A 9,829-nucleotide genomic window follows, 5' to 3' on the forward strand; every position below is an offset into this window, starting at 1 on the left:
CTTCATATTAATCCTTGAATATGAGGGTAAGGAATTAGTATATGTCTAGGATAGTCCTAGCAGAGGATCACAATAGCTCAATAGCTATGTACGTATGACCATATAAAATGATGCTAATGGAGAGTTTTTTGGTTGTTGATTTTGTTTGTTTAGTTTTTCTTTTACATCAACTTTTTTCTCAGAACAACCTGTGTGAGTTAACCTACCCCCACATTGCCAACTGTTGTAGGAATCATATTCCTTTTTATATGTACCAAAGTCTCATATTCAGCAATGAGTTCTGGGTTGCAAAAGAGGATTTACTGTTTGCAACTGTCTGTAAGGCTGTTGTTGTTTTTAATGTACTGTATGAAGTTCTTTCTTTTTTCATATATATTTTTATTGTAAAACTACTGTACAGAGTGGTTACAGTTACATGAGTAAGGTAATGAGTACATTTCCTATGGAGCATTGTTACCTCCTTCCTTGTTTTTCCCCTACTATCCCTTCCTTCCCCACCTCCTCAACTCCTCCCTCCCCCTCCCCAAAATTGTAAAGTTGTTTTCAACATAGTGTCTTGTACATCTCATTGTTACAATCGGCCAACCTGTATCCTTGTTTTAGCAGTTTCTTATTTCCCTTCCCTTCTCCAAATTATAAAAATGTATACATATAAGATGCAGGACATCAGAATCAAATACAGTGAAAACAGGGGTTATACCATGGAGGAAGAGCATACAAAAGAAACAAAAAGTACATTATACATACATTAAAAACAATAGCAAGAAAGAAAAAACTACTTGTGTCCCTATCTTGGGGTTCCTTTCACTTAATAGTTCTTTCTTTCTTTCTTTTTTTCCTTTGGTTTATCCTCTGTAGTCACTGTTTTTGATTCTGGTATCCTGTGTCTTATATATATGTTTATCTGATTTGGGGAAAGGGAAGGGAATAACAAAATGGTGAAACAAGGACAAAGGCTGAACCAATGCAATAGTGATACCCACAAGATATTAGGTTGGAAATAAACGTTACAAATTGGTGGTGGGGGCAGTGAGGGAGGGATAATAAAACATAATAAATTTTAATATTCTATTTATTAGCACAATGGACAAATACTATAACTATTATACTATAAAATATAAAACATAGATACTAAGTTAACAAAAAGATTATTACGCCATTGCAATCTAATTAGTATATTCAAATTTTAAATGTTTAAATTCAATATTGTTTTCATTGTAATATACAAACTTTCAGTTGCTCATTACAGATCATTGCTCTTCAAAATCAATGCATTAGACTGAACCTGTTCCTTAAAATCAATTCAACATCTGTAGTATAAACTACTCTGAATTACAAATTTGGTGTTATGATGGACATGTCCAGTGAATTCCTTTCTTCACCCACTATTGAACATTTTTCCAAGTGCATTAAAAATCTCATTTATCATATATGTGAAATATAAGCAAAGTGGAAGCTATAGATTTTAAAGTAGCATTCAAAAGACAGGGCAGAATTGTTTCAAGTAATCATATTCTCTAATTTCTAGACACTTTATTCCATTGAGCATACTCTTCTAAAGCAAGAGGAATTAAATGAATTTTGAGCTGTTCCACACTGATCAAAAAATGGCAACCATGAACGCCTAGACATCATTTGGAGGTCAAGATGACCTTTTCAGAAAGCACAATCCAATTTAGTTCATAATTATTCTGCATGTCTAACAAAAGCGCATTCATGATTATTTTATAAAACTCCATCTGTCTAGATAAAGCAAACCATGTTTTCATGTCACTCCATAATATTAAGCAATGTGATTAAGTGTTCACATCTGTTATCCTCTTATTCTTCTCCTTTATCAGCAAATAAAAGGAAAACATGAAAGAACTAAATTGATCCTGAACCAAAGGAAAAGGAAAACACTCCACCTTTTTGCTTATCCACACTGACAAGCACATTGCTAAGATCTAGATGCGAGAGACAATTATTTTCAAGGTAAGGGAAAGTAACAACTTGAAAACTTCTCCTAACAGTCTTTACCACATACAATTTATCTTATTATCTCCTAGAAAAAAGATGCATAGATTGGGTTTACAGTGATAGTGTTATCCACCTGCTCTTCAGTCTCTCCAATACTTCAGTACTTTAAGAAAGGCATATATAACTATGCATTCAAGCTTATAGTCAGAATGTCCTTATATTCTAATTCTAGCAACTCCACTTAGAAAATGCACAACGATGAGCATCTGCAATATAAACTACTCTGAATTACAAATCTAGTGTCATGATGGACATGTCCACAAATTCCTTTCTTCACCCGCTATTGAACATTTTTCGGCTCTTGAATTTGGCGCTTTCATTCATAGCATTCATGCAACATACATGCAAAAACCCAGGTTGGATACAAACTCCTCCTCCCCCAAATAAAAAGCAACATTGTTATTACATCTAAATTAAAAGTGACAAGTTGATTTAGCACAGAAAGTGGGAATAATAAGCATATATATATATATGCTTATTATATATATATATATATATATATATATATATATATATATATATATAAGTGCTAGTTACTTTGAAGTAAGTTAGAGAAGAGAGCATTAGAGGGATAAATGTGGCCAGATTTGGTTATTCAGAGTAAGTCTTACTGTTATTGAGAAGACATTATTATTTTCTCAATCAAGCATATAAATGATTAAAATAATTTAGTGATAAAGGTGAGTTTGACAGTGATGAAGGGACTCTATGCTTAGTTAGAAATCAATTCTCATTTAGAATAAAGAAGTCTGTAATCTGAACTAAGGCAATGTAAGGAATTTACATAGTAAATTTTTATGCAATTCCAACATTTGAATTGTTATTTGGTTTATGATACTTAGCCTCTGGCCTGTGAGATATGGAGCAAGGAGAAAAGCATAGTATAATAATGCTCATTTTAGTTATTAAATTGAAAAGATAACCAAATCTTAACTCATCATATAATTTTGACTGGTACAATAGTGCTCCTCATGAATTCAATTTTTAGTTTGTTACTAGTACTTAACAATAGTCTAAAAACATGAAAAGGAAAATTCTGAAGATAAATAATCCATAGTTTAAAATAATTTTATTAGATTATTTTGTTATTAATTTTCTATTTTATTATTGTTAATCTCTTACTGTACTCAGTTACAAATTAAACTTTACCATAGGTATGTTTGTACAGGAAACAATATAGAATATCTAGAATTCAGTGTTAACTCTGATTTCAGATATCCATTGGGAATCTTGGAGTATATCATTCTTTATAAAGTGACATAAGTAAAACTAATAGAATAAAAGAATGAAGCATTAGTTATGTATTTGCAAAATGAAAATAATAATCTAATTTGTCATGTTATAAGGATTGAAATAAATATACCCTGAATATCAATGTCTGACCCATCCTTAGTAGTTTTAGCTAGTAATAGGAATGTTGGCAAAATTATTGTTTAGGGGCTGGGAAGGTGGCTCAGTGGTAGAGTGCTTGCCTTGCACGCATGAGGCCCTGGGTTCGATTCCTCAGCACCACATAAGCAGAAAAAGCTGGAAGTGGTGCTGTGGCTCAAGTGGTAGAGCACTAGCCTTGAGCTGAAGAGCTGAGGGACAGTGCCCAGGCCCAGAGTTCAGGCACCATGACTGGCAAAAAAAAAAAAAAAATTATTGTTTAGAAAATTATAACCAGTAGTTCCTCAGACTACTGTAGATTTTGTATAAACACTCCACTCACCCTTCCTTTATCATATAGCTTAGCAGGTCTCTCAAAAATCTTATAAAAATATGAAGATAGGAAAGCTAAAAAGCAAGTGTCACAGGGAAAGGAAACTGATGCTAATTTTATTTAGTTGTCTAGCATAATGAATGCATTGAATCCTCATAACAATTCCAGAATTATATGAGGATTTTGGGACACAAGTAAATCATTAGCATCATCTCCACTTATTCTCCAAGTAACAGCCACAAACTTGATCATAATGGGTTAATTCCAGCCTACTTCAGAGTTATGATAGTGTCTGGGATTAAAAAGTGTTTTTCAAATTCAAAAGAACTTTGGTATCTTCATTCTTTTTAATGAGATGCTAGTAGCTCTCAGGATTGCATACAGGATCTAACTGAACAGTTAGTGTCATAATATTCATAATAAATAATAATTCTCTTTTTTCTTTACAAGAAAAGGTTTAGTTTTCATAAAATTTGTGTAGACAGTACTGGAGAAAAAGAGGCTTAGCTGGCAAAGAAGAAAAGGAGATGAGAATTTTTATAAAGCTGGATGTAATGGCTCAAGTGGCAGAGTCAAAACATCAGCTTGTGGGGGGGATGAGAAGGGATGGGAAGGGGAAACAAAAAAGGCAGCAACAATGTGTGACAAGAAATGTACTCATTACCTTGCTCATGTTATTGTAACCCCTCTATATGGTATTTTCACAATTAAAAATAATAATAAATCAGCTGGTTGTCAGTGCTCATACTTGTGATGCTAGCTACTCAGGAGGCTAAGATCTGAGAATTGGGGTTCCAAGCCAGCTGGGGCAGGCAGGTCTATGAGATTCTTATCTCCAATTAAATCACAGAAAAAGTCAGAAGTGGTTTTGTGGCTCATGTGATAAAGGGGTAGCCTTGAGCAAAAGAAGCTCAGGACAGCAGCCAGACCCAGAGTTCAAGCCCCAAGACCAGCAAAAAACAAACAAGCAAAAACATGCAAATGCATATGAGACCAAGTTCAAACCCCAATACTAAATACAAACAAACAAATAAATAGATAGATAAATAAAATTTTGGAAGCCAAGTATAGAATTCTGTGGTTTGAATGGGACCAATAAAACTTTGGAAGCCTAGTGTAGATTGTTGTGGTTTGAATGGGACCTCCAAATTTCATATATTAGAAACAAAATCATCAAAGCCACATGTTCATAGGATTTATGGGTGGAGTTTTAGGGAAGTAATTAGGATTAAATGAGGTTGTAACATAGGTTCCTATGATTGCATTAGTGACTCCTGCAATAAGCACTCTAGTTCTGTATCACCATGTCCTGATCCAGCAGGAGACAGTACCAGATGCTAAGCAAATGCTGCATTGAGCTCTTGAGCTTCTAGAAATGGGAAGATTTCTTTATAAATTATTCAGTCTGCGGTGTTGTTAGATAAATAGATCAAGAGAATAATCATAACTTTTACCTTAGAAAATAGGATTTTACTTCATTTTAAGGCAGTAACAAATGGATTTGCATTTCTAATAGTTTTTAAATTGGCTTAGCTACAATTTCTCTATGGCTGAAAAATAAAAGGATTAGGTTTCACCCAGTTCTACATAAAAGTAATAAGCTACAGTTTTTCAGAACATTAGCAGATTAGATACACTTTTATATAGATGATAACTTTGGAAGTTAGTACATTAGATTAATGACAAAAAATTGATTTGTACCACTCAGAGTGTTCTAATAAGCATGTAGCTATTTCTATGAGGCTAGTAACTTTTATACTGTCAGTTCTCTTGATTCATCTTCTATATACAGTTTTTCCTTTTTTCCCTTAAAGTTTACAGATGTTTGGGTATCCATATAATATCTACCATGTCAAGACACTAAATCAAGGTTTATGAAAGAGTGATTGGGTGTCAATTAAAAAAATATCTATTATATGTATATCAATTACTAAGTACCTATCTCAACACTGTGGATGGTGCAATGAAAAGAAACAGTTCCTATCCTCATGAAACTCACATTCTGATGAAATAGAAATATATAATACATCAATGTTAATGATTGCTTAAAGAAAATAATCATAAAAGAAATTTCTAAGCTGGGTGTTGGTGGCTCATACCTGCAATCCTAGCTAATCAAGAGGCTGAAATCTGAGGATAGCGGTTCAAAGCCAGCCCGGCAGGAAAGTCCATGAGACTCTTATCTCCAATTAGCCACTAGAAAACTGGAACTGGTGCTGTGGCTCAAACAGTAGAGAGCTTCCTTTGAGCTGAAGAACTCAGGGAAGCGCCCTGGCCCACAGTTTAAGACCCACAACAACAAAAAAAGATTTCTAGATTGGAACATAGGGAAATGGCATAACATGCATACCTAAGCCCAGCTCCAAAATTTATTCTAGAATTTCAGAATGTAATATAAGTTTTGTTTTGTTTGTCACTGTTGTTTTAATGATACTTGGATTTGAACTCAGAACCTCACATGTGCTAGGCAGGAAATCCCACTTGAACCACATCTTCAGCCCCTTTTACTTTGTTGGCTGGGAGTCAAACATTTTTGCCTGTAATGGCCTTTAATCACAATCCTCCAGATTACTGCCTTCACAGTAGCTAGGATTATAGGTGTGCACAACTCTCATTGGGGCTAGAATAAGTACAGATAAACAAAGCCCTTACAATTTAATCCTGATGAAAGTCATAGAAAAGGCTTCTTTATTTATGGTGTGTGTGTGTGTGTGTGTGTGTGTGTGTGTGTGTGTGTGTGTGTGTGTGTGTGTTGCTAATTTCTAAATAGCAAAGATAAAATAATTTAAAGATTGTTTACAATCTTTACAATTTAAAGATTGTTTACAATCTGAAGTAATGCAAATGCCAAGAACTGAGAGTAAGTTCTGCCTAGGAATAACCTGTTAGTAGAAACAAATCAATGAGAGGCCATCAGCTGCTGTTTTCTGTGATAAACTTCAGCAAGGAAATGGTCAAAAAATGGTTAAAAAGATGATTTGAGGCTCCAAGTCTCACAAGCCCTGTGACAGCACACCAAAGATTCTCTTTGAAAAGTGCACAATTACCTAGTGGCCTTAAAATAGAATCCAGAAGCACCTGGTAGAATTTATCCACTGGTAACCTGCCTTACATCCACCTGAGAACCAGATTTACAAAGTGTGTATAAACATGAAACCAATAATGAAAGGTTGTGAGAACATGTAAAGAAAAATTTCCAAAACACAATTTTAGGATTCTGTGTGTGAATAAAATTGAGAGTTCAAGTAAAAAATTTTGTAACCCATTTCTAACATTTTGAAGTAATAATTAAAAGAATAATTTCTGAAACTATTTATTTATAACTATATTGTTATAACTATGTATTATAAGTTTATCATCATTCACAGGGTCCTGTGTACATTAAAAATAACAGCAACAAAGAAAAACCTCTTGTGTGCATATCTTGGAGTTCCTTTTGTTTGCATCATCTTATATGGTCATATGTACATAGCTTTTGACCTTTTCTGTTTGTCTGGTAAGATGTGTGCCTTTACAAAAAAGGATGCATTAACATTTTTTTGTACTTTTACTTAAAAAGTATTGTATAGTGAGAAATTCACAAAAAGTACAAAGAAAACAACTGCCAACATTCTTCAGCCCAGAGATAACCTATGATTTCTTTCATCATGATTTCTTTGATTCCATTCATGGTTTTCTATAGTTTACTGATGTTGAAAGGTGTGTGTGTGTGTGTGTGTGTGTGTGTGTGTGTGTGTGTGTGTGTGTGTGTGTGTGTGTGTGTGTGTGTGTGTGTGTGTACTGATAAAATGAAAGCAATGTGTGGTGGGGTGGTTCACAATTGTAATTCCAACTACTAAGGAGAAAGAGACCACAGATATCATGGTTTTAAGTGCAGCTAAGACAAAGTTAGTGAGACCCCATGCCAATCAAATAATATAGACAACATGATATGCATCTATAAACTCAGCTACTGGGAGGCATAGGTAGGTGGATTGCAGACCAGAGATAGTCCTGGGCAAAAGCACAGAACTCTATATGAAGAATGACTAAAGTCAAAAAAGAGCTGGGTCATGGGACTCAGGGGATGGAACATCTGTCTAGCATGTATGTGTCTCTGACTTCAAACCTTATTAATGCCAAAATCTAAAAAATAAAAAATACACTGAGATTTAACATCTGCCATATTAGTAAAGCAATACACAATTCAACATTCATAAAAATTTGCTTGTGCAAGAATCATTTTAAGTCCATGAAACTATAAATTAATACAATAACATTACTTTTACTTTCCTATGGAAGTTATTAGAAGTACAAGAAATACTATATGTTCTATGGTGCTTGTTTCAGCAATAAACAATAATGAAAATTCAGGATCAAATGTCTCATGTCAGAAAAAAGGTTAAATAAAATCTTGTAAGTGTATATAATACAATGCAGTGATAACTACCTGGTATTTCTTATAATATGATAGTAATGTCACAAAACAAATTATGATCCAGGTTGTATTTTTTAAAGACTGCCTGAAACCTAAGCTACTAGATCTTCCAGAGCCCAATACAGATTTTTTGACATGTCTTAATTCACAAGGAAAAAATATAGTTGCGGAAAGGTTCAGGCACACATTTTCCCCATTCTCTACCTCTAATAATAGTTGTAATTGAATTAAGCAAATGCTACTAATGTACAAACAGAATCTATAGCAATTCAGTGCATTTGAAAGTAATATGCTTTGCAAGGACCAATTCAAAGCCAAATATATCATTGACATGTGTTGTAAAAATAAAGAACTTTTATGCGTACAGTGTCAAAATTCTCTTTAATATAGCTTAGAGTTATAATTATTAAAACCCACCATAGAAAATACATAATCTGCACCATGTAGACACCACACCAATCTTGTAAAATCATACTAAAGCTTTCGTATTAATTAATCTGAGCTTTTACTGATTTGAGTTTGTCATCACTGCATGTATTCTATACACTGCTGTTTAGAGATCAATTATTGTTTCTAATAATAGCACTTCTAATAAAATTCTTTTAAAATTAAAATATGAGTTATATGTAACAACTTCCATGGTTTGGAGCATGCACCAAATAATGAAACGATAACTGCTGGGTGCTGGTGGTTCGTGCCTGTAATTCTAGCTACTCAGGTTCACATCCTAGCTATTAAAGTTAAAAGCCAGACCAGAAAGGAAAGTCCAGGAGACTCTTATCTCCAATTAATCACAGAAAAAGCAGGAAGTAACCCTGTGGCTCAAGTTGTAGAAGGCTAACCTTGAGCAAAAAGAGCTCAGGGACAGCGTTTAGGCCCAGAGTTCAAGCCCCAGGACTGGCAAAACAAGAAGGCAGAAAATGAAGGAGAAAATGCTTCAAAGAAGGAACAGGAGGAGTGGAGACAGGCACCCCATCTCACAGGCAGCTTGTCAAAACCATCTGAGTGTTTATTTTCTCATCGCAGACGTAGTGGTTTTGATATCTACTAAGCCTACATGACTAGATTGCTATGGTGACCAAAGCATTTTAGGAAATATGAAACTCTGCTTATAATCATTAGGCTAGAAGAGAAGTTGTTATGTTTGAATGTTAAATGTCTACCAGAAGCTCTGGGTTGAAGGTATACCTGGCAGCTGTTGATTCTATTAAATATAATAGAAACATTAAGAAGTGGGACCTAGTTGGAGGCAGCGAGTCACCAGGGATTGTGTCCTTCAAAGGTATATGGGTAGTATTGTGTGGTTCCTTTCCGTGCTCTCTTGCCCTCTGCCTATCTCCCAGAAGTTTCTTTCCCAGCAAACATGAGGTGAACAGCTCTAATTCACCACATTCCTGCTGCCATGAAGTTCCGTCTCAGTAAAGATCCAAAGTGACAGAGCTAAGTGAAAATAAACTCAATTCTCTGAAGCCATGAGCCAAAATAAATCTTTTCTTGTTTACTTTGACTTTCTCAGGTATTCTGTCACAGCAACAAATGCAGAAGTCTACTCTGAGTTTCAAAACTATTTTTCAAAGCCAAATAACATGAAACTTACTGTAAGATACAAGATCTATGAAATGAGAGCTACAATGGTAGATGTGACCCTGTCTTACTCCTCTTCCAACCACCCCCTAACAATACTGGCCACT

At 34.5% G+C, this 9,829-nt stretch overlaps 1 pseudogene; it reads right to left on the reverse strand.

Annotated features, from left to right (window-relative positions):
• Window positions 1-233: 233 nt before the first annotated feature.
• LOC138819545 (small nucleolar RNA SNORA40) lies at window positions 234-332 on the reverse strand (annotated as a pseudogene).
• Window positions 333-9,829: the final 9,497 nt, after the last annotated feature.

This window comes from Dipodomys merriami, unplaced genomic scaffold (genome assembly GCF_024711535.1).
Source record: "Dipodomys merriami isolate MVZ:Mamm:240054 unplaced genomic scaffold, mDipMer1.0.p SCAF_8, whole genome shotgun sequence".
NCBI lineage: Eukaryota > Metazoa > Chordata > Mammalia > Rodentia > Heteromyidae > Dipodomys > Dipodomys merriami.